This window comes from Hyla sarda, chromosome 2 (assembly GCF_029499605.1).
Source record: "Hyla sarda isolate aHylSar1 chromosome 2, aHylSar1.hap1, whole genome shotgun sequence".
Taxonomy (NCBI): Eukaryota; Metazoa; Chordata; class Amphibia; order Anura; family Hylidae; genus Hyla; species Hyla sarda.
In genome coordinates this window covers 293,036,622-293,058,442 of record NC_079190.1, presented here as the reverse complement: position 1 = coordinate 293,058,442, position 21,821 = coordinate 293,036,622, and positions in this window count along the sequence as shown.

Genomic DNA, 21,821 nt, shown 5'->3' with positions numbered 1-21,821 from the left:
GGCAAAACTACAACTCCCAGCATGCACCGACAGAACGTGCATGCTGGGAGTTTTACTTTTGCAACAGCTGGAGGCACACTGGTTGGAAAATACTGAGTTAGGTAATAGAACCTATTACCTAACTCGGTATTTCCCAACCAGTGTGCCTCCAGCTGTTGCAGAACTACAACTCTCAGCATGTACTGATTGCCAAAGGGAATGCTGGGAGATGTAGTTATGCAACAGCTGGAGGCACGCAAGTACAACTCCCAGCATGCTGAGACAGCCATTTGCTGTTCCTGAATGCTGGGAGTTGTAGTTTTGCAAGATTTAGAGGGGTTCAGGCTAGAGATCACTGATAGTGGTCTCTAAACTGTGGCCCTCCAGATGTTGCAAAACTACAAATCTCAGCATGCTAAGACAGCAAACTGCTGTCTGGGCATGCTGGGAGTTGTAGTTTTGTAATATCTGGAGGGCTACAGTTTAGAGACCACTGTCAGTGATCTCTAGCCTGAACCCCTCTAAATCTTGCAAAACTACAACTCCCAGCATGCCAACACAGCAAACAGCTGTCAAGGCATGGTGGGAGTTGTAGTTTTGCAACATCTGGAGGGCCACAGTTTAGAGACCACTCTCTAAACTGTCGCTCTGCAGATGTTGCTAGGCAACAGACTCCCGTACACGCGGCGCCATACTCACCTCCACCGCCGCCATGATCACAGCCTCCGCCGGGTAAGTGACCGCCGCTGCCGCCGCCGCCGCTGTGCCCACCCACGGTTCCCCCCGCTGTGCCCGGACACCGATGGGTGGGCATAGCGGGGGGGAACCAAACTTTAACCCCCCCGCCCCCAGTCTGCTATTGGTCGGTCGCTCCGCCGATCAATAGCAGGGATAGGAGGGGTGGCACCCCCTGCCACCTCACTCCTATCTCTTCAAGGGGGATCGAGGGTGTCTTGGACACCCCCGATCCCCCTTATTTTATCACGGCGCCGCCGTTGATGGGCAGGGGGAGAGCGCTCCCCTGCAAACACCATAGATGCCGTGATCAGAACTGATCACGGCATCTATGGGGTTAATGCTGCCGGGACCGGCGCGATCGCGGCCCCGGCAGCTGCGGTGGGACTCCGGCTGTGATTGACAGCTGAGTCCCACCCGCGATCTCCTGCGCTGCCCGCGGCAGAGCAGGAGATCGCTTGGACGTATGCATACGTCCATTTGCGCGAACGTGTAGTTCGCCTGGACGTATGCATACGTCCAATAGCAGGAAGGGGTTAAAGGGGTACTCCGGTGGAAAACTTTTTTTTTTAAATCAACTGGTGCCAGAAAGTTAAACAGATTTGTAAATTACTTCTATAAAAAAATCTTAATCCTTCCAGTTCTTATTAGCTGCTGAATACTACAGAGGAAATTATTTTCTTTTTGGAACACAGTGCTCTCTGCTGACATCACGAGCACAGTGCTCTCTTCTGACATCTCTGTCCATTTTAAGAACTGTTCAGAGTAGGAGAAAATCCCCATAGCAAACATATGCTGCTCTGGACAGTTCCTAAAATGGACAGAGATGTCAGCTGAGAGCACTGTGCTCGTGATGTCAGCAGAGAGCACTGCGTTCCAAAAAGAAAATAATTTCCTCTGTAGTATTCAGCAGCTAAAAAGTACTGGAAGGATTAAGATATTTTTTTAATAGAAGTAATTTACAAATCTGTTTAACTTTCTAGCACCAGTAGATAAAAAAAAAAAAAAAGTTTTCCACCAGAGTACCCCTTTAAGGACTAAGGGTGTACCTGTATGCCCTGGTCCCACTCCCAGAGTTTGGAGCATGCTCAAGAGCTGAGTGCACTTCATACCCAGTGGGTCCTGGTTGCAGCCAGGACCCATGGTTAATGCCGGACATCGCCGATCGTGCCGGTTGATCACATCACCTAAATGCAGGATCTATCAATGCCAGTTTGCTCAAGGAGCTGATCAGGACATCAACAGCGAGTGGACGGCGGGAGGACCCTTACCTGCCTCCTTGCCTTCCGATCAGTGGTCTGATGCTCCCAGCCAGCCATGACAGGCTGGAGTAGCGGAGACTAAAAAAAAAAGTTAAAAATGTTAAAAAAAAAAAAGTATTAATAAAAGTGAATTAAAGGGGTACTCCACTGGAAAAAAAAATTTAAACTGGTGCCAGAAAGTTAAACAGATTTGTAAATTACTTCTATTTAAAAATCTTAACCCTTCCAGTACTTATCAGATGCTGTATGTTCCAGAGGAAGTTCTTTTCTTTTTAAATTTCCTGTCTGTCTGACCACATTGCTCTCTGCTGACATCTATGTCCATTTTAGGAAATGTCCAGAGTAGGAGCAAATCCCCATAGCAAACCTATCCTGCTGCGGACAATTCCTAAAATGGACAGAGGTGTCAGCAGAGAGCACTGTGGTCAGGCAGAAAGGAAATTCAAAAAGAAAAGAACTTCCTGTGGAGCATATAGCAACTGATAAGTACTGGAAGGATTAAGATTTTTAAATAGAAGTCATTTACAAATCTGTTTAACTTTCTGGCTACAGTTGATTAAAAAAAAACATTAGTTTTCCACCAGAGATCCCCTTTAACCCCTTAAGGACTCAGCGTTTTTCCGTTTTTGCATTTTCGTTTTTTCCTCCTTACCTTTAAAAAATCATAACTCTTTCAATTTTGCACCTAAAAATCCATGTGCTGGCTTATTTTTTGCGCCACCAATTCTACTTTGTAATTACATCAGTCATATTACCCTAAAATCTATGGCGAAACGGGAAAAAAAATCATTGTGAGACAAAATTGAAAAAAAAAACGCCATTTTGTAAATTTTGGGGGCTTCCGTTTCTACACAGTACATTTTTGGGTAAAAATGACACCTTACCTTTATTCTGTAGGTCCATACGGTTAAAATGATCCCCTACTTATATAGGTTTGATTTTGTCCTACTTCTGTAAAAAAACAATTGTCCTATTCTGACCCCTATAACTTTTTTATTTTTCTGCATATGGGGTGGTATGAGGGCTCAATTCTTGCGCCGTGATCTAAAGTTTTTAGCGGTACCATTTTTGCATTGATAGGACTTATTGAACGCTTTTTATTCATTTTTTCTTGATATAAAAAGTGACCAAAAATGCAAAAAAATTTTGCGCGCACGCCATTGACCGTCCAGTTTAATTAATGATATATTTTTATAATTCGGGCATTTCCGCACGCGGCAATACCACATATGTTTATTTTTATTTACACTGGCTTTTTTATGGGAAAAGGGGGGTGATTCAAACTTTTAATAGGGAAGGGGTTAAATTATCTTTATTCACTTTTTTTTCACTTTTTTTTGCAGTGTTATAGGTCCCATAGGGTATGCCATGGGTATTTCCAAATGGTATGCCATGTGGGGGGTTTTCTGCTGTTATGGCACCATAGGGGCTTCCTAAATGTGACATGCCCCCCAAAAACCATTTCAGAAAAACTCACTCTCCAAAATCCCACTGTCGCTCCTTCCCTTTTGAGCCTTCTAGCGCACCCACAGAGCCACACATATGAGGTATTTCCTTACTCGAGAGAAATTGGTTACAAATTTTGAGAGGATTTTTCTCCTTTTACCGCTTGTAAAAATTCAAAAACTGGGTCTACAAGAACATGCGAGTGTAAAAAATGAAGATTTTGAATTTTCTCCTTCACTTTGCTGCTATTCCTGTGAAACACCTAAAGGGTTAACAGACTTACTGAATTTCATTTTGAATACTTTGAGGGGTGTAGTTTTTATAATGGGGTCATTTGTGGGGTATTTCTAATATGAAGGCCCCTCAAATCCACTTCAAACCTGAACTGGTCCTTGAAAAATTTTGATTTTGAAAATGTTGTGAAAAATTGGAAAATTGCTTCTGAACTTTGAAGCCCTCTGGTGTCTTCCAAAAGTAAAAACATGTCAACTTTATGATGAAAACATAAAGTAAACATATTGTATATGTGAATCAATATATCATTTATTTGGAATGTCTATTTTCCTTACAAGCCGAGAGCTTCAAAGTTAGAAAAATGCTAAATTTTCAATTTTTTCATCAAATTTTGGAATTTTTCACCAAGAAATGATGCAAGTATTGACAAAATTTTACCACTAACATAAAGTAGAATATGTCATGAAAAAACAAGCTTGGAATCAGAATGAAAGGTAAAAGCATCCCAGAGTTATTAATGCTTTAAGTGAAAGTGGTCAGATGTGCAAAAAACGCTCTGGTCCTACAGTGAAAAATGGTCTGGTCCTTAAGGGGATAATTCCTGCAAACTGGATGCCATCTGGGCCCGATGATTCATGTTTTTTAATGTTAATAAGGCAGCGCTGCACTTCTTGTATGGTTAAACAGGTAGGTTAATGTCATCTGGCATTACATTTTCCAGTGTGAATACAAGTACACACATCCAAAGAAGAATCAAGCACATGCTTTCACCCACACCTGATTCCTTATTGAGGGTCTGCATTATCGAAAAATACCAGCCAAGGTTAAAAAAAAAAGGTGTGGAAAAACGTGTGGTTTCAGGGCAAGGTTTCACACATTGTATAACATGTTACTTTTATTTGGAACAATATTGGTTGTTAAGACGAGTGCCCAGGGTCACTTTACATATAATGCCAGCTACAAATAGCAATATTCAGCAATAATTCTTATCATTACTGTACGTCTCGGGGTAGTTATGGCAACCCTATGTACTACGCAACCCTACTACTTTGTCAGAGATATTCCCTACACTGTGCTGACAGCTATAATATGACTTTAGCGCGGTGCAAGGGAAAAGAGCAGGTGCACATTGTGGCATTCCTTACCATTGTCTGCTGTGAACTAAACCGAATCTATATATCTAAAACTCATTGTATGTCCAGCATAACTTCCAAATGGCTGGAAATATTTTGATTAAACTCAGTACACATGTTATTTGTATGTCAACTAAAACTATAGTAGAACTAAGTTAACCCTTATACTACACATCTCTAGATTACCTCACTCTCTGCGGCAGAGATTGCCCAGAAATTTTAAACATCCTGACGATTGTCCTAGCATATGAAGATATAAGGATGGGACATGATTATTGGGATAAGAAGAGGATTGTCACGATTCGACTGGCTGGAGGTGGATCCTCTGTGCCAGAGAGGGATTGGCGTGGACCGTGCTGGTGGACCGGTTCTAAGTCACTACTGGTTTTCACCAGAGCCCGCCGCAAAGCGGGATGGTCTTGCAGCGGCGGTAGCAACCAGGTCGTATCCACCGGCAACGGCTCAACCTCTCTGACTGCTGAGATAAGCGCGGTACAAGGGAGTAGACAAGAGCAAGGTCGGACATAGCAGAAGGTCAGGGCAAGCAGCAAGGATCGTAGTCAGGGGCAACGGCAGGAGGTCTGGAACACAGGCTAGGAACACACAAGGAAACGCTTTCACTGGCACAATGGCAACAAGATCCAGCAAGGGAGTGCAGGGGAAGTGAGGTATAAGTAGGGAGTGCACAGGTGAAAATACTGATTAGGCCTGCTGCGCCAATCAGTGGCGCAGTGGTCCTTTAAATCGCAGAGACCCGGCGCGCGCGCGCCCTAAGGAGCGGGGCCACGCGCGCCGGGACAACACAGATGGAGAACGGGTCAGGTACGGGAGCCGGGATGCACATCGCGAGCGTGCGCGTCCCGCGTCGCGAATCGCATCCCGGCTGGGAGTGATATCGCAGCGCACCCGGTCAGGAGGTCTGAACGGGGCGCTGCGAATGAGAGGACGCTGCAAGCGCTCCGGGGAGGAGCAGGGACCCGGAGCGCTCGGCGTAACAAGGATGGAATATGAGGTTGAGATATATGGACAGGATATGAGGACAGGCTAAAAGGACGAGGTTTAGGTAGAAATGCCGGGCAACATCAGGTACTCTGAATAAATACACACGTGAAAAGTGAGTTAGTACTCAGTGCCAGCTTAACCTAGAAATAAATACATAATGAAGCAATGAGGCATTAGAAGCTTCAGCATAACCTAGTAATGAGTAGTGAGGCATGACAAGTCCCAGTGAAAACTAGTAATAAATACATAGTGGAGCACTGTTGCACCGCAATTAGCAGCATAACCTAATAAATAAACAGTAGAGCACTACAATTTACAACAAGACCCTGTAAAAATAAATAAATTCACAGTTTGGCACATGGGCACTACAAGTCCCAGTATAACCTAGTAATAAATATATTACTAGGTCCCAGTATAACATAGTAAGATTTCCCACATTATCCTGTCAGAATTTCCAGTCCATCCCTAAAGAACCTATTAGGCTATATCTAGTCCAGATCTTTCAAAACTTTTCAAGTTGGTTATACCCTTTTTAGCCGTGCATTGTTTGGCGACACCCCACCCCTTGCCGTACTGCCAATTGCACATATTATGTTGCGCTTTCTGTGCTATTCCATTCTCCTCCCCATGATCACCCACTGTGCCACTTCCTTCCTTCCCCCCTTTATCACTCCCTGTGCCATTTCATCCCTCCTTTGATCCTACCTTGTGCCACTTCATCCTCCTCTTGACCACCCCTTGTGCCACTTTATCCCCCCCTTCACACCTTCTGTGCATTTATCATTTTTCCTACTCTTGAACCGGACCTGTGTCATTTCATCCCTTCCCCCCCTTGAACCCTAACTGTGCCATTTCATTCCTCCCCCCTGTGCAATTTTATTCCCCCTTTATAAACCCTTGTGCCACATCATCCCCCCTGATCCCCTCCTGTGACATTTCATTATCCCCTTTTCCCCCTCCATGCAATTTCATTTCCCCCTTTTATCACCCACTGTGTCACATCATTCACCCTTCTGATCGCTCCCTGTGCCATATCATTCCCCTTTATCCACCTGCACATCATTCCATCTTACCCCTCTGACCCCCTATTTATCCTTCCGGTGCCATTTCAATTCCCCCTTTATTACCCAGTGTGCCACATCATTCCCCCTTCTGTTCAAACCCTGTGCCATTTTATTACCCCTTTATCCACCTGCACATCATTCCATCTTACCCCTCTGACCCCCCCCATGCCATTTGAATCCCCTTCCTTTTTTACCCCCTGTGCCACATCATTCCCCACTTCTGAATCCACATTGCGTCATTTCAATTCCCCCTTTGCCACATCACCCCCTTGTGCCATTTAGTTTCCCCTTTATCCCCTCTGTGACATTTCAACATCTCCCCTTATCACCCCTTGGGCCACATCTCCTGACCAATCCCTCCTGTGCCATTTAGCTCTCCTCTTTATCCCCTCTGTGCCATTTCAATCAGCCTCCTTTATAACCCGCTTTGCCACATCCTCCCCCTACTGATCCCCCGTACTCTGTCCCCCTCTATCTCCCCTGTGCCATATAATTCCCCTCCTCTCTCTGATCCACTGCTCAAGTGCAGGCATTTTCTCGGGGGAAAGTTGCAAGGGCGATGTCCTTCTGTGCAACACGGCACTAATATGGGCTCCTCAGCACAATATGAGGGGTGTCACTCGTCAGTCTTGGCAGCCACTGCAGGTCACTGATTTAAAGAAAATCTGACAGCTATTTCAGATGCAGGTAAATAGCTGTAAAAAGTGCAGGTAAATAGCAATAAGCTCTAGCTCTAATGAAGGAGGGAAGCTGGCTCACCCGTGATGTGAGAGCCTGCAGGGGGATAATGAGCGCTCTGCTCCTCACTACATCTGGCTATCATGTCTTTTTACAGCTATTCATCTGCACTATAGCCCAGTATATTAAGTTTAGTGTGGTTGAAATAGCTCATATCATTTTTAACGTGACCACAGCACGGAATGTCTGTTTAAGATCAGCAGCTTGTGCCACAGCCCTACCTTTCTTCACATTTATTTTTTTTTTTTCACTTTTTACATTCATTTTTTTACATTTCTTAATTTTTTTTATTTTTTCATTTTTTTAAATGCATATAATACAGTGCAGTACACATCTGAATTGTACTGTATTATGCCTATGCTTGTCAGAGTTACAATGACAGACATTGTATAGCTGATCAGACTTCTGTAGCCATGACAACGGAGGCCATTGTCAGATTTCTGGCTGCCATGGCTAGCATCGGCACCCCGCAATTGCTTTACGTGATGACAATGAAGAACAGACAGAGCCCCCTCCCTCTGTTTTCTTATAGATGCTACACTAGTGCCTTTACTAGTGCCTTTGTCACATCTGTAAATTTTAGTATCCACCCAGCCAAACCATCCCCATTGTGTGTCAAATGGAGTGTATTTGGTCATAAAGGTATTCGTGATATCACAGACTTCCCTCGAAGAGTCCATCAAGTTCAACCCATGACCTTATTTTGTCCCTCCTGTGTTTTGAAGGAAAAAACCCTTATGAGGTTGATACCAAACACCCCATACTAGGGAAAAATATTCCTCCTCAACTCCAAATTTGGCAATTAGAATAAATCCTTGGATCAACATTCTGTCCCTATAAATCTAGTATTCATAACCTGTACTGTTATTACTCTCCAGAAACATGTCCAGGCCTCTTTTGAACTCTTTTATTGAGTTCACCATGACGACTTCCTCTCATCCTCTGTCAAAGAATTCCATAGTCTCACTGCTCTTACAGTAAAGAACCCCCAGTCTGTGCTGGTGCGAAACCTTCTTTCCTTCAGACGTAGAAAATGCCCTCTTGTAATAGATACAGTCCTGGGTATAAGTAGATCATGGGAGAGATCTCTACTGCCCCCTGATGTACTTACACATAATTATTTCAGCCCTAAGCTGTATTTTTTTCTAAACTAAATAACCCTAATTCTCATAGTCTTTCTGGGTACTGTAGTCCTCCCATTCTCCATATTACTCTAATTGCCAGTCTTTGAACCCTCTTCATCTCCACTATATCTGTCATGTACACTGGTGCACAGTACTGTACACAGTATTCCATGTGTGGTCTGACTGGTGATTTGTACAGTGGTAGAATTGTTTCCTTGTCATATGCATCTATGCCCCTTTTGATGCCTGACACTGGTCACTACAGCTAAATTTACTGTTCACTAAAACTCCTAAGTCCTAAGTCCTTTTCCATGTCAGTCGTTCCCAGTGTTAGCATTTAATACATAATCCCAGCCTGGATTTTTACATTTATCAGTGTTAAACCTCATCTGCCACTTTCCAGCCATCCATTTGTAACAGTGCACTGTCCTCTATTGTGTTAACCACTTTACAGAGCTTATCATCATCTGCAAAGATTGCTACTTTACTATACAATCCCTCGACAAGGTCATTAATAAATATATTAAAAAGAGTGTGACCCAAAACTGACCCTCACAAGTAACAGTCACCCACTCATAGTATGTACCATTAATAACTACCCACTGTTTCCTATCATTGAGCCAGTTACTCACCCATGTACCACACATTCTCTCCCAGCCCAATCCTTCTAATTTTATGCACCAATCTTTTATGTGGCACTGTATAAAATGATTTGGAACAATCCAGATATACAACATCCAATGATTCCCCCTGGTCCTGTCTGGAGCTCACCTCCTCATAAAAGCTGATCAGGTTAGTTTGACAGGACCGATCCCTCACAAACCCATGCTGATATGGAGTCATACATTTATTTTCATACAGATACTCCAAAATAGCATATTTTAGACTGGGTTCACACCACGTTTTTGCAATACAGTTCCCGTATACGTTTCCAATGTGAAAACTGTATGGAACTGTAATGAAAACCATATGCATTGACTCTCCATTGAAAACCATATGCCAAATGATGCATCTGGTTGTATCCGTTTTGCCTTTTTATGCGGTTTTGTCTGTTTTTTCCCGTACCCAAAACCGTAGCCTACCTCGGTTTTTGGTCCGTGTGAAAAACCATACGGAAACCATATGTTTTTTTTTAACATGGGGGTCAATGAGAACCGTACAGAACCGTGTGTGCGTACAGTCCATTAGGTTTGCACCATAAGGGTTTTGGTAACGAAAGTTTTTTTGGGGGGAATTTCAATCAAACAAGTGAAACTTTATTCATCATGGAATGAAAAGTTTAAAATGTATACGTTTTTTTTTCTTAAAAACTGATGCAACCGGCCATAATTTTTCAAACCATATACAGTTTTCAACAGTACACGGGTTAAAATATGTACAAATGTTTTGATACAGTTTAGTCCGGTTTTAAGGAATCAATTTTTCATCAAAAACCTAATACGAGAACTGTATTGCAAAAATGTGGTGTGAACCTAGCCATAGAAAAAACCCTCAAACAGTTTACATACAACGAAGGTTAAACTAACAGGCCTATAATTTCCGGGGTCACCTTTGGTCCCCTTTTTGAATATTGGCATCACATTTGCTATGCGCCAGTCCTAGGAAACAGACCCTGTCCCTATAGAGTCCTTGAATATTAGAAATAGGGTTCTGTCTATTACATTATTTAGCTCCTTTAACTCCTCCATCTTGACCTGGTAATTTTTCTATTTAGATTTTTGATGACATGTACTGGGGTGTTTATCTTACCCTGCTGCATTTCACCTAGCATTTCATTTTCCTCTGTGATCACAGTGGAGAAGAATGTATTTAACATACTCGCTTTTTCCTGATCCCCGTCTATAACTTCTCCCTCAATACTTTTTAAAGGGCCAGTGCTTTCATTTTTAACCTTTTTACTATTAATATAGTGAAAGGAGTAGTGCAATGAAAAATAACTTCCAAAGCATAGGGAATATGCAATAGATCACAGGGGGTCCGACAGCTGGGACCTCCCACAATCTCCTGAACGGGGCCTGGCAGTCTGCGGGAAGCGGCCGTTCCGACCCCCACAGGAAGCCGCGTGTCGGCTGCCGCTCCGTGCTGGGGTCAGCACATCCCCTTGCAGCAGACTGCCAGGGCCCTGTTCAGGAGATCAGGGGGGTCCCAGTGGTCGAGCCCCAAGCAATCTCTAACTTATTCCCTATCCTTTGGATAGGGGATAAGTTATCTTTCGCTACAGAACTCCTTTAAAGAACATATTAGGGTTAGTTTTACTCTTTTTGGCAATACGTCTTTCTGTATCCACTTTTGCTGCTTTTATCTCATTTTTACAAATCTTATTTTTTTCTTGATAACTTTTTAGTGCTCCTTCACTACCTTTTTGTTTTGGTAGCTTAAATTCTTTTTTGTCATTTATTGCCCCATTTACATTTTTATTCATCCACATTGGTTTTCTCTTGTTCCTTACTTTCCTTCCTTTTATTCCCATACAGTAAGAATTTAGGACATTTTTAAAAGTTTCCCATTTAGTGTCTACACTCTTGTTTTTGAGGATATTTTCCCAATTTACAGCATTCAGGGCCTCTCTGAGTTGATCAAACTTTGACTTCCTAAAGTTCATTGTTCTTGTGGCTCCTCAGACTTTCCTTATTGAAGGGCAAGTTATAATGTATTATATTATGATCACTATTTCCTAGGTAGCTCCTGACCTGCACATTAGTTACTCTGTCAGGTCTGTTGGTTAATATTAAGTCTGGTAGGGCGCACCCTCTGGTCGGGCTCTGCACCATTTGGGACCGATAATTGTCTTTAGTTATAGTCAGAAACCTGTTTCCTTTATGAGATTCACATGTTTCAGTCTCCCAGTTTATATCAGAAGAGTTAAAGTCTCCCATTATTACCACATCATTTTTATTTTCTGCCTTGTTTATTTGACTCAGTAATTGTTCTTCTGCCATCAGAATTTTATTATTCTTCTCTCATATATTTCTACCCATAGTGACTCCACATTATCATTTCCCTAACATATATCCTCCCGCAGTGCGGCCTTCAGACAGGACTTTACATAAAGACAAACTCCTCCCCCGTTCTGCTTTTTTCAAATCTTTCCTGAATCTATATATATATAAAACTCGTGTGTGTGTGTGTGTGTGTGTGTGTTTGTGTGTGTGTGTGTGTGTGTGTATGTATGTATGTATGTGTGTATGTTCCAGCATCACGTCCAAATGGCTAAAGATATTAACATGAAACTTGGAACACATGTTACTTATATGTCAACAACAAACATAGGATAGGTGATTTAACCCTTACTCACCCCCATTTGCCAGGGGCGGGTTTATGTTTAAAGTCCCATACAAGTCAATGGGAAATATATGTTACTGCATAACTTCCAAACGGCCGGGCTTCCGAGACGGGGACAGTGGTCTGTCCTTCAGCTGTTTCTAGTGAACCGAAAATAAATCTTCCTGACCGCTTTTCAGGTGACTGAAAGAAATTTGTGGTGTTCAGGGAGAGTCGTAAGCTGTATTTTTGCTTAAGACGCCAGTCAGCTAGCACAGAAGTTCAGAGAGTAGGAATTGTCTTTGCTTCAAGGGGATCCCCAGGAATGGGTATTTTAATTACCTCCCTCTGCTTCTGAATTAAGTTCTGTGGATGCACTTTTTTCCTCTATGGGTCTCTTTTATGATGAGCCTGACTGTGCAGCCTTTGCAGAATCTCACTTGGTTAGTCTCAAGCAGGGTCGAAGAACAGCCAAGGAGAATTGTGCAGATTTTCGTTAATGGTGTACAGTCTCTGGGTAAAATGATTCTGCGCTTAGATGTCAGTTCAGACTGGGTTTATCTGATGCTATTAAGGATGTCTTGGTTATTTATCCCTCACCTAACTCCTTAGAACAGGCTATGACTTTAGCAGTACAACTTCACAGACGCTTAAGAGAGAAGACGTGAATGGTCCGTTTCTTCTGTTTCTCACTCTTCTTTCTCCATGTTGTCTTCTTCACCTGTCTCTCATGTCCTTTCTTAGGAACCCATGCAGACAGAGAAAATGTCCTCCCAGGAGAGAAAATCTATCTGGAAGAAGGACAACTCATGTTTCTTTTGTGGAGAAGTGGAACATCGGATACAAAATTCTTTCAAACGTCAGCAGCCAAGAAAACACCAGCACCTAAATGACAATCAGGGAGATCATTTAGGCACACAGGATCTCCGAAATTGTCTTCTAAACTCTTATTACCAGTCCAAAATTTTTTCTTGAAAAATCTATATCTGGTAAAGCATTTGTTGATTCAGCTTCTGCTGCCAATTTTGTTGACCTGTACTTTATTAAGTCTTTGAACCTTCCTTTAAAATTGTTGGAAAATCCTATCCCCATTGCTGGATTGGATTACACACCTTTGTCTGGGGGTTGTGTCTATTCTTCCACTCCAGAGGTGGGATTACTCATAGGGTCGTTGAATTTTGAAAAAATCACATTCTTTGCTTTGGAAAACTATCAGTAAATGTAATTTTGCATTTACTTTGGTTAAGAAAACATAATCCTGTCTTTGATTGGTACTCCGGGGAACTTATCAAGTGGGGTTCTGACTGTATTAACAAATGTATTTCCACTTGTGTTGCAACTCTCGGTGTGGCCCAAAGTAATCCACCCGAATTTATTTCAGATTTTTATGTTGTTTTTTTTTCTGAGGAGGCCTCCTCTGCTTTGCCCCCACACCGAGATAATGACTGTGCTATGGAACTTGTACCCGATGCCAAGTATCCTAATGGACAAATTCATAATTTGTCTGGTCCTGAAAGGGGAGACATGAAGGATTATATTCAGTCAAGTTTGCAAAAGGATCATATTCGTCCATCTGTATCTCCAATGGAAGCAGGATTCTTCTTTGTGGCAAAGAAGGACGGAGGGTTAAGGCCTTGTATTATTATCGGGGTCTGAACAAGATTGTTGTTAAAAAACAATACCCATTGCTTATCCCAAATTTTTATACAGATACAGGGGGCATGTTGGTTTTCTAAACTTGACCTTCGAGGGGCCTATAAATTAATCAGAATTAAAGAGGGTGACGAATGGAAAACTGCATTTAACACTCACAAAGGTTATTTTGAATATCTGGTAATGCAATTTGGTCTCAGTAATGCACCAGCAGTTTTTTAGAATTTGGTCAATTATATTTTTGGGGAATTTTTAGGAAAATTTCTAGTGGTTTATCTAGACGATATTCTAATTTTTTCTCGTGATTGGTTATCTCATGCACATCATGTACGTTCTGTCCTCCAGGTACTTCAAAACAAATTATTCCTCAAACAAGAGAAGTGTGTCTTTGGTGTCAAAGAGGTAATATTTTTGGAGTATATCTTAACTCCAGGACATTTCAAAATGGATCCTGAGAAGGTTAAGGCTGTTTCAGACTGGCCTTCTTCTTTAAAGGCATTACAATGGTTTCTAGGCTTTGCAAACTACTACAGAAAATGTATTAAGAATTTTTCTATTGTCTCAAAACCATTGACTGATTTAACTTGCAAAAGGGCATATTTGATCAACTGGTCTACGGAGGCAGAGGCAGCTTTTGAACATCTTAAGGGGTGTTTCATCTCTGCTCCAATATTAGTCCAACCAGATCAGACAAAGCCCTTTATTGTTGAAGTTGATGCTTCTGAGGTTGGCGCTGGAGCAATATTGTCTCAGGGAACTGCTTCTTTGACTGAGTTACCACCATGTGCCTTTTTTTCTTTAAATTTGTATGTAGCAGAACAAAATTATGATGTTGGTAATCGAGAACTTTTGTCAATTAAGTTGGCTTTTGAGTAATGGAGACATTTTCTTGGAGGGTCAGTTCATCAGGTGACACTAATCAGAAAAACTTACCCTGCCTTGAGTCTGCCAAATGCCTCAATCCTCGTCAAGCTCGTTGGGCCTTGTTCTTTGCTTGATTTAATTTTGTCATTACATATCGTCCGCGTACTAAGAATGTCAAGGCTGATGCCTTATCTCTGAGTTTCAATGCTTCTCAGCCTATGGATTCTAATCCTCAGACAATTCTCCCAGAAGGTGTGGTAATTTCAGCAGTGTCCTCAGATTTATTGTTACGCTCTGTACTCTGGCTGCAAGCACCGGACGTGAGCACAGAGTTTCTGTGTCCCCATCTGCCGGCAGGACTGGTATTTGCATTGCGGGACGTGCCCGCATGCGAATCCCGGCCCATCACTTACCATGTTCCGCTGCCGCCTCCTCTCCTGTGTCTCAGCTCCGGCGCGCGCGTCCCCATCTCCTAGGGTGCGTGCGCCGGAGCTCTGAAATTTAAAGGCCCAGTACACCCATAATTACTGTTTGCACCTGACACTTCCTTATAAAGTCCCTGCACCTCCCACACTCCCCTGCCGGATCTTCAGTGCCCCTAGCCTGAGATTTAGCTACCCTTATAGCCTGTTAGCCTTTTCTGTGTATCCAGACCTTCCGCTACGTTATTAGACTCAGCACCTTTGCCGCCTGCCTTGACCTCCTGCTGTGTTTGACTACACTACTACTTCAGTGCCTCGCCTTGCCCAGCTACCTGTGTGGTCGAGCCATGTTGGGGGTAGCGACCTGGGTGTCACCTGCCGCAGCAAGACCATCCTGCCTTGCGCCGGGCTCTGGTGAAGACCAGCAGCACCTTAGACTCCGCTCCCCGATACAGTCATAAGCCACACAGGTTAGAGGATCCACATCCAGCTCTGTTACATTTATCTTCTGAGATATTGAACAAACTAGGCTTGGTTCCTCCAGAGACTCCTAGAGGCAAAATCTTTGTACCCAGTCAGTTTCACCTCCGAATTATTGAAGAATGTCATTGTTCCCCATTGGCAGGTCATCCTGGTATTCAGGGTACAAAGAAATACCTTCAAAGGAAATTCTGGTGGCCAACTGCTCAACAGGGTTATGAAGGCTTTTTGTAATGGCTGGTGGTGTGGATCCGCTATACCTGTTGTGGATGATGGCGTGAGCCGTACCAGGCAGCGGAGTCTAAGGAGCTACTGGTTTTTACCAGAGCCCGCCGCAAAGTGGGATGGACTTGCTGTGGAAGGCGGCCCCCAGATCGATACCCCTGGCACGCCTCATGCACAAAGGCTGCTGAGGAGAGGCGTGGCACAGAAGGGAAGAGATGGAGTCGTAGTGAGGGACTGGCAGGAAGTCAGGACTGGCGGCACAATAGCAAGGTCAGGTCACGTAGCAAGAGGTCAGAAGGCAGGCAGCACAGGAGCAAGGTCACGATACGTAGCAATGGGGTCAGATACATGGCAAGACAAGACACGAACAGTATGCTTTCTCTAAGGCTCTAATGGCACAAAGATCCGGCAGGGGTATGGAGGAAGTGAGGGATATATATATAGGGTCAGCGTCCAATTGACGGTGCGCTGGTCCTTTAAATTTAACACAGCCGACGTGCACGTGCCCTAGGAGACGTGCACGTGCACGCTGGGAGCCAGGGAGAGAGGAGGATCGGCGAGACGAGTAATGGACTGGCAGTTGCTTGCGAGCACAATCCACAAGACACACCACAGCAATGCCGGTATGGGAGGAGGGAGCAGGAGTGCGCTCGCGACCAGTATGTCTGGCCGCAGTGTATTCCATAACACTTTTGTTGTTGCTTGTGAAATTTGTGCTCGTCGTGAAGGAGAGTTGTGTCCATTGTCTATTCCCAAGAGGCCATGGACTTATATTTCTATGGGTTTTATGACTGCTCTGCCTCCATCTGAGGGAAAAACTGTTTTATGGGTGGTGGTAGACAGGTTCAGTAAACAGTGTCCTCTCGTTCCTCTGAAAAATCTCCCTTGAAACAAAATTCTAGCTAATTAATTTTTAAGACATGTTGTTAGGTACCATGGGTTTCTGGAAAATATTGTGTCTGATCGAGGTGTACAATTTGTTTCTAAATTTTGGCAAGCTTTTTGAAAACAGTTGGGAGTTGAATTGTCTTTTTCTTCGACTTTTCATCCACAATCTAATGGTCAGGCAGAAAGAATGAATCAGAATGTTGAACAGTATCTTAGATGTTACGTATCAGATAGACAAGATGAAGGGGTTTCTTTTTTCTCTCTTGCTGAGCTTGCCTTGAATAATTGAGAGAATTCTTCTACTGGTGTGTCACCATTCTTTTGTGTAAATGGGTTCCATCCACGATTTTCTTGCTGTACCCATACCATTAGTGATAACCATGAGGTCAAAAGTACTATGAGTAAAATGTGGGCCCAGGTTCAGGAGAACCTTAGAAATGCCCAAGAGGTACAAAGTAAATTTGCCAACAAGAGACGTACTTGTGGCATTAAATTTAAAGTAGGCGATAAAGTGTTGTTATCTACAAAAAATGTATGTCTCAGGGTTCGGTCTAAAAAGTTGGCTTCACAATTTATTGGGCCTTATGAGATAATAGAAGTCATTAATCCAATCTGTTATAAATTGCCTAAGGTCCATAATGATTTCCATTGATCTTTACTTAAATTGTGTGTTCCCACAAAATCTCCTGTTTCTGTGCCTCCTCCTCCAGTTGAAATCGATGGAGAACTGGAGTATGAGTTCTCCAAAATATTGGACAGTCGTCAAGTACAAAACTCGGTCCAATATTTGGTTCACTGGAAAGGGTATGGTCCGGAGGAGAGATCGTGGGTTCCAGCTTCTTCCATTCATGCTTCCACATTGGTCAAAAAATTCCACGAGTCTCATCTGGACAAACCCAAACCCAAATTTAAGGGTCTGGTTGCCCCTCATAAAAGGAGTGGTACTGTCAGAACCCATAGGGTTAATCAGTTCTGAGTTTCTGTTGTTTGTATTTTGTTACCCAGTTACACCTTTCCCTGCCCATACGTGACAATATCTCTCTACATAGATCCTGTAAAGTAGCACACATAGATGCAGCACCACTCCATTTCTGCTGAATGCATGGCACCTAATATTGAGAGTGTAAAGAAACAGAGTAGAAGAAATTGCAGTTTGTGTTCCTCTATATAATATGTACCTTAAGCATGTAATAACTAGTGTTGAGCGGCATAGGCCATATTCGAATTCGCGAATATTCGCAAATATATGGACGAATATTCGTCATATATTCGCGAATATTCGCATATTCGTAATATTCTCGTTTTTTTCCCATAAGCAAAAATTTGTGTATACGAAAATTAACATATGCGAAAATTAACATAAACCAAAATTAGCATAAGAGAAAATTTGCATATGCAAAAATTAGCATATGCTAGTTTTTGCATATGCGAAAATTCGCACACCAGTCTCACACAGTAGTATTAGAGCCTTCTTTACACCACACAAGCTGGAAGCAGAGAGGGATGATGGGTACTGTGAAAAAACAAACAAACAAAAAAAACTAATATTCGTAATTACGAATATATAGTGCTATATTCGCGAATATTCGCGAATTTGCGAATATGTGATATTCGCAAATAAAATTCGCATTGCGAATATTCGCCAGCAACACTAGTTATAACATGGCAACCTGGATCAAAGAAAACATGACTATACTTACTGTTGCTATAAAGGAAAACTGTCAGCCTGTTCACCCACACTAAACTAAATACACAGGGTTATAGTGTGGGTGAACATGAGTCCAATGGGGGGTCACAGCAGGTCCTGAGATATGCCCCCCTCCCCCCCCCCAGAAGGCTCAAGTCCTGCAGGAACGCGTGGGAACTGAATTCGTGCACTTTCTCTGTAGCAGGAACATTGTTCCCATTAGCAGGAGTCCTGCAGGACCAGCCCTTGATTGGAAAACTTTTTTCTCAGGACTTGACCTCCAAACCCCCCCCCCCCCCACTAGATCCTCTGCCAAATTTACATATCCATTGTCTGTCACTACACTAGTACGCGATTCACTGAATTTAGCAGAGGATCTTCTGGGGGCATATCTCAGGACCTACTGGACATATTTAAGTAAGTGACCCCTCGTTGGACTCCTGTTCACCCAAAGTTTAGTCTGGGTGGACAGACTGACACTTTAAAATAAGTCACTATAAACTTTAGCATAAAGACAATGATACACGCTAAAATGCCACACTCATAGTTTTATGTAAAAGCTTGAATTTGGACTGGCAGATGCTACTCTGTCATTTTATAAATGGAGGAAGGTCAGTGCTCAGGAGAAGCAAACATGGTTTTAGTCATCAAAATCATGCTTTACTTCAGAAATTGTATACCAAAAGCATTCATTGCAGAGCGTTTTAACACAGCATATTTGTTCTATAACAATGCACTGAATTAGACTCTGATGCTGAAAAACCATTAACTTGAAATTGGGGCCAAACAGTAATTATATATTATGCACTTTGTACACAGCAATGGAAGAGATGCACAAACCCTATACACATCTGGTCTTGCTTATAGAGGTGATTTTATAACAGCTCCTCGCATATGAAGGTGAGGAGGATGGCTAAGTTATTACTACATGCATATTTACAATGTTCTCCATGTCAGTCAAGCTGAAACACTGAGCCATGATTCTTAGCACTGCATTACAACTGAATGCTCTGCTAAACTCTGCTATCCAAAGAAGGTCAATTCAGTGCTGAAAAGTATGCTAAAGAGAGACCCATCTCATGGAATTTGTATGTAGCCCCCATGTCTACATAGGTTTCCTCTGAGTAAAATACACACTCCAAAAACATACTGAAAGGTTAACATGGAATTCTGAATGGAGACAGGGACAGAAATGACAAATGACAATCTGTGTATGCCAGGTTTCCCACCCCTCCTCTGATCCACTTCTTGATTTTCAGCAGACAGCAAACCTCAGCTGATACCAACGAACAGCGCCTCGCTTTCCTGGCTACCTGCTAACCAGCCAGTCATCTTAATCTGGTTCTGTTGTTCCTGACATTACATAAAGGTCTTGAATCCAGGTGGAACAGGTAATCTATAAACCTCCTTCTATCCTCACCCTTGGTTGGCATGGATTGGTAATCTTGAGAGGAGTATGTGGACCACAATATCCTTCAGTATCTTATCCACTGAATAGGCTATGGACTTGAGGAATGGTGCTGGGTCCCGGTTACAAACGTACATGCTCCTCTCCTTCCCGGTGCCTTTCATGTTAAATTTGCCCAAAAACCTGGTGCCTCTTGCAGGACAGGGGTGATTGGGAGGGGATACTGTCAGTATCGTCATCACTCCTTCACACCACTTCTTGCTTTTTAGCAGGAGGAAAAAGACAGCTGATATTAACAGGCAGTTCTTCAATTCCCTGACATGTTATTCAGCCAGCCCCTTTTCTGCAGGGCCCTGGCTATTTAACTGCAACAGCTCAGTTTTCCTCTGCCCTAGAGTGGTCTCTGATCTCCTGTTCCTGTTGTTCCTTAATGTAATTTCATGTATGACTCTGGCCTGGCTGACATCCAGTCTGGTTCCTGATCCTGGTTCTGAATTTTGACTACTCCACTTCTGGTATCCTGTTTTCGGGTATTACTGAGTACCCATTTTGGCTCCTGATTGTGTTTGATCAAGTCCCTGTATTACACTATTTGTTGTGTGATTTGTACTGGGATTTGTACTGTACTATCGGCTCCATCTGGGTTTGTGGTTCCTGACAGTGTAAAACATGTTGGTGAATACATTTATTATAACATAATTGTAGTTGAATTATCTAAGGAATTACACACGACTTCAGTCTAGGTACTGGAATGCTTATTTATCTTTGATATATTAGGTACATCACAACTTTAAAAATAAAGATTTGGGCCAGCAAGTAACTGTTATTATATGATAATTTCTAGTAGAGAAAGTCCGTTAATCCGGCACTGTAACCTTTATCTCCGGATAAGTAGTGAATCCCTATGCAGGAGCTAGGGGGGTGCTAAATCCGCGAGTGCACATAGCGCAGATACACAAATATTGATATAGAGAAGGATTGCACTCACCACTTCAGGTAGCTTTGGATATATTTTCTTTATTGCATCTTAATCCAAAAAGTGACGGCGTGCAGTGGATAGCATAGGTGCAGTGGGTGCGGACGCAGAGGCGATCTTTGTAAAGACGACAGCTGTTTTGTGGGATACTCCCACTTCTTCTGGTCATCATGACCAGAAGAAGTGGGAGTATCCCACAAAACAGCTGTCGTCTTCACCAAGAGTGCCTCGGCGTATGCACCCGCTGCACCTATGCTATCCACTGCACGGAATAGGAGGTATAGATAGGAGGACAGGATAGCAGGTTGAGATAGGAGGACGAGATATGAGGATGGGATATGAGGTCTGGATAGGAGGTCGAGATAGGAGGAAGGGATATGAGGAAGGGATAGGAGGATGGGATAGGAGGTCCAGATAGGAGGTCCAGATAGGAGGTCGAGATATGAGGACGGGAAAGAAGGATGAGAGAAAGGATGAGATAGGAGGTCGAGATAGGAGGACGAGATATGAGGATGGGATAGGAGGTCAGGATAGGAGGTCGGGATAGGAGGACAGGATAGGAGGTCGGGATAGGAGGAGGGGATATGAGGACAGGATAGGTCGGGATATGAGGACAGGATAGGAGGTTGTTAAGGGGTTAAAATGTAAATACACATAGCCCCTTTGACATGTTTAACTCCACAGACTTTCATCAAAGGTCTGGTCTAATGGCCAGCATATGGATATTAGCTCAAAGCATATAGATATGTTTACAGTGCTGAATGAACTAAAGGTGTTGTCAAGGGATTTATATTTATTTTTTGTAATGAGCACAGGCAGCTGGTAAATAAAAAATAAACTACACTTCCTTGTCCTCCAACACTGTCAGAGAGCTCTGGTTGAGTTACACAGCCCTTCTGGGATCAAGGTCACCATGACACATTGCCTGCTCAGCCAATCAGCGGTTGCAGTAGTGTCCCATCCCAACCAGTGATTGGCAAGAGCGGGCAAGATCTTGTGCTGACACCCCCAGAAGTGTTGTGGTTCGGGACTAGAACTCTGTAACAGCACTGGTGTTGGGGGAATGAGGAAGTTAAAGGGGAACTCCGGTGGAAAATAAATGTTTTCAAATCAACTGGTGCAAAGAAAGTTAAACAGATTTGTAAATTACTTCTATTAAAAAATCTTAATCCTTCTAGTACTTATCTGCTGCTGTATACTACAGATATACTACAGAGAAATGTGTGAGGTTCTTTTCTGT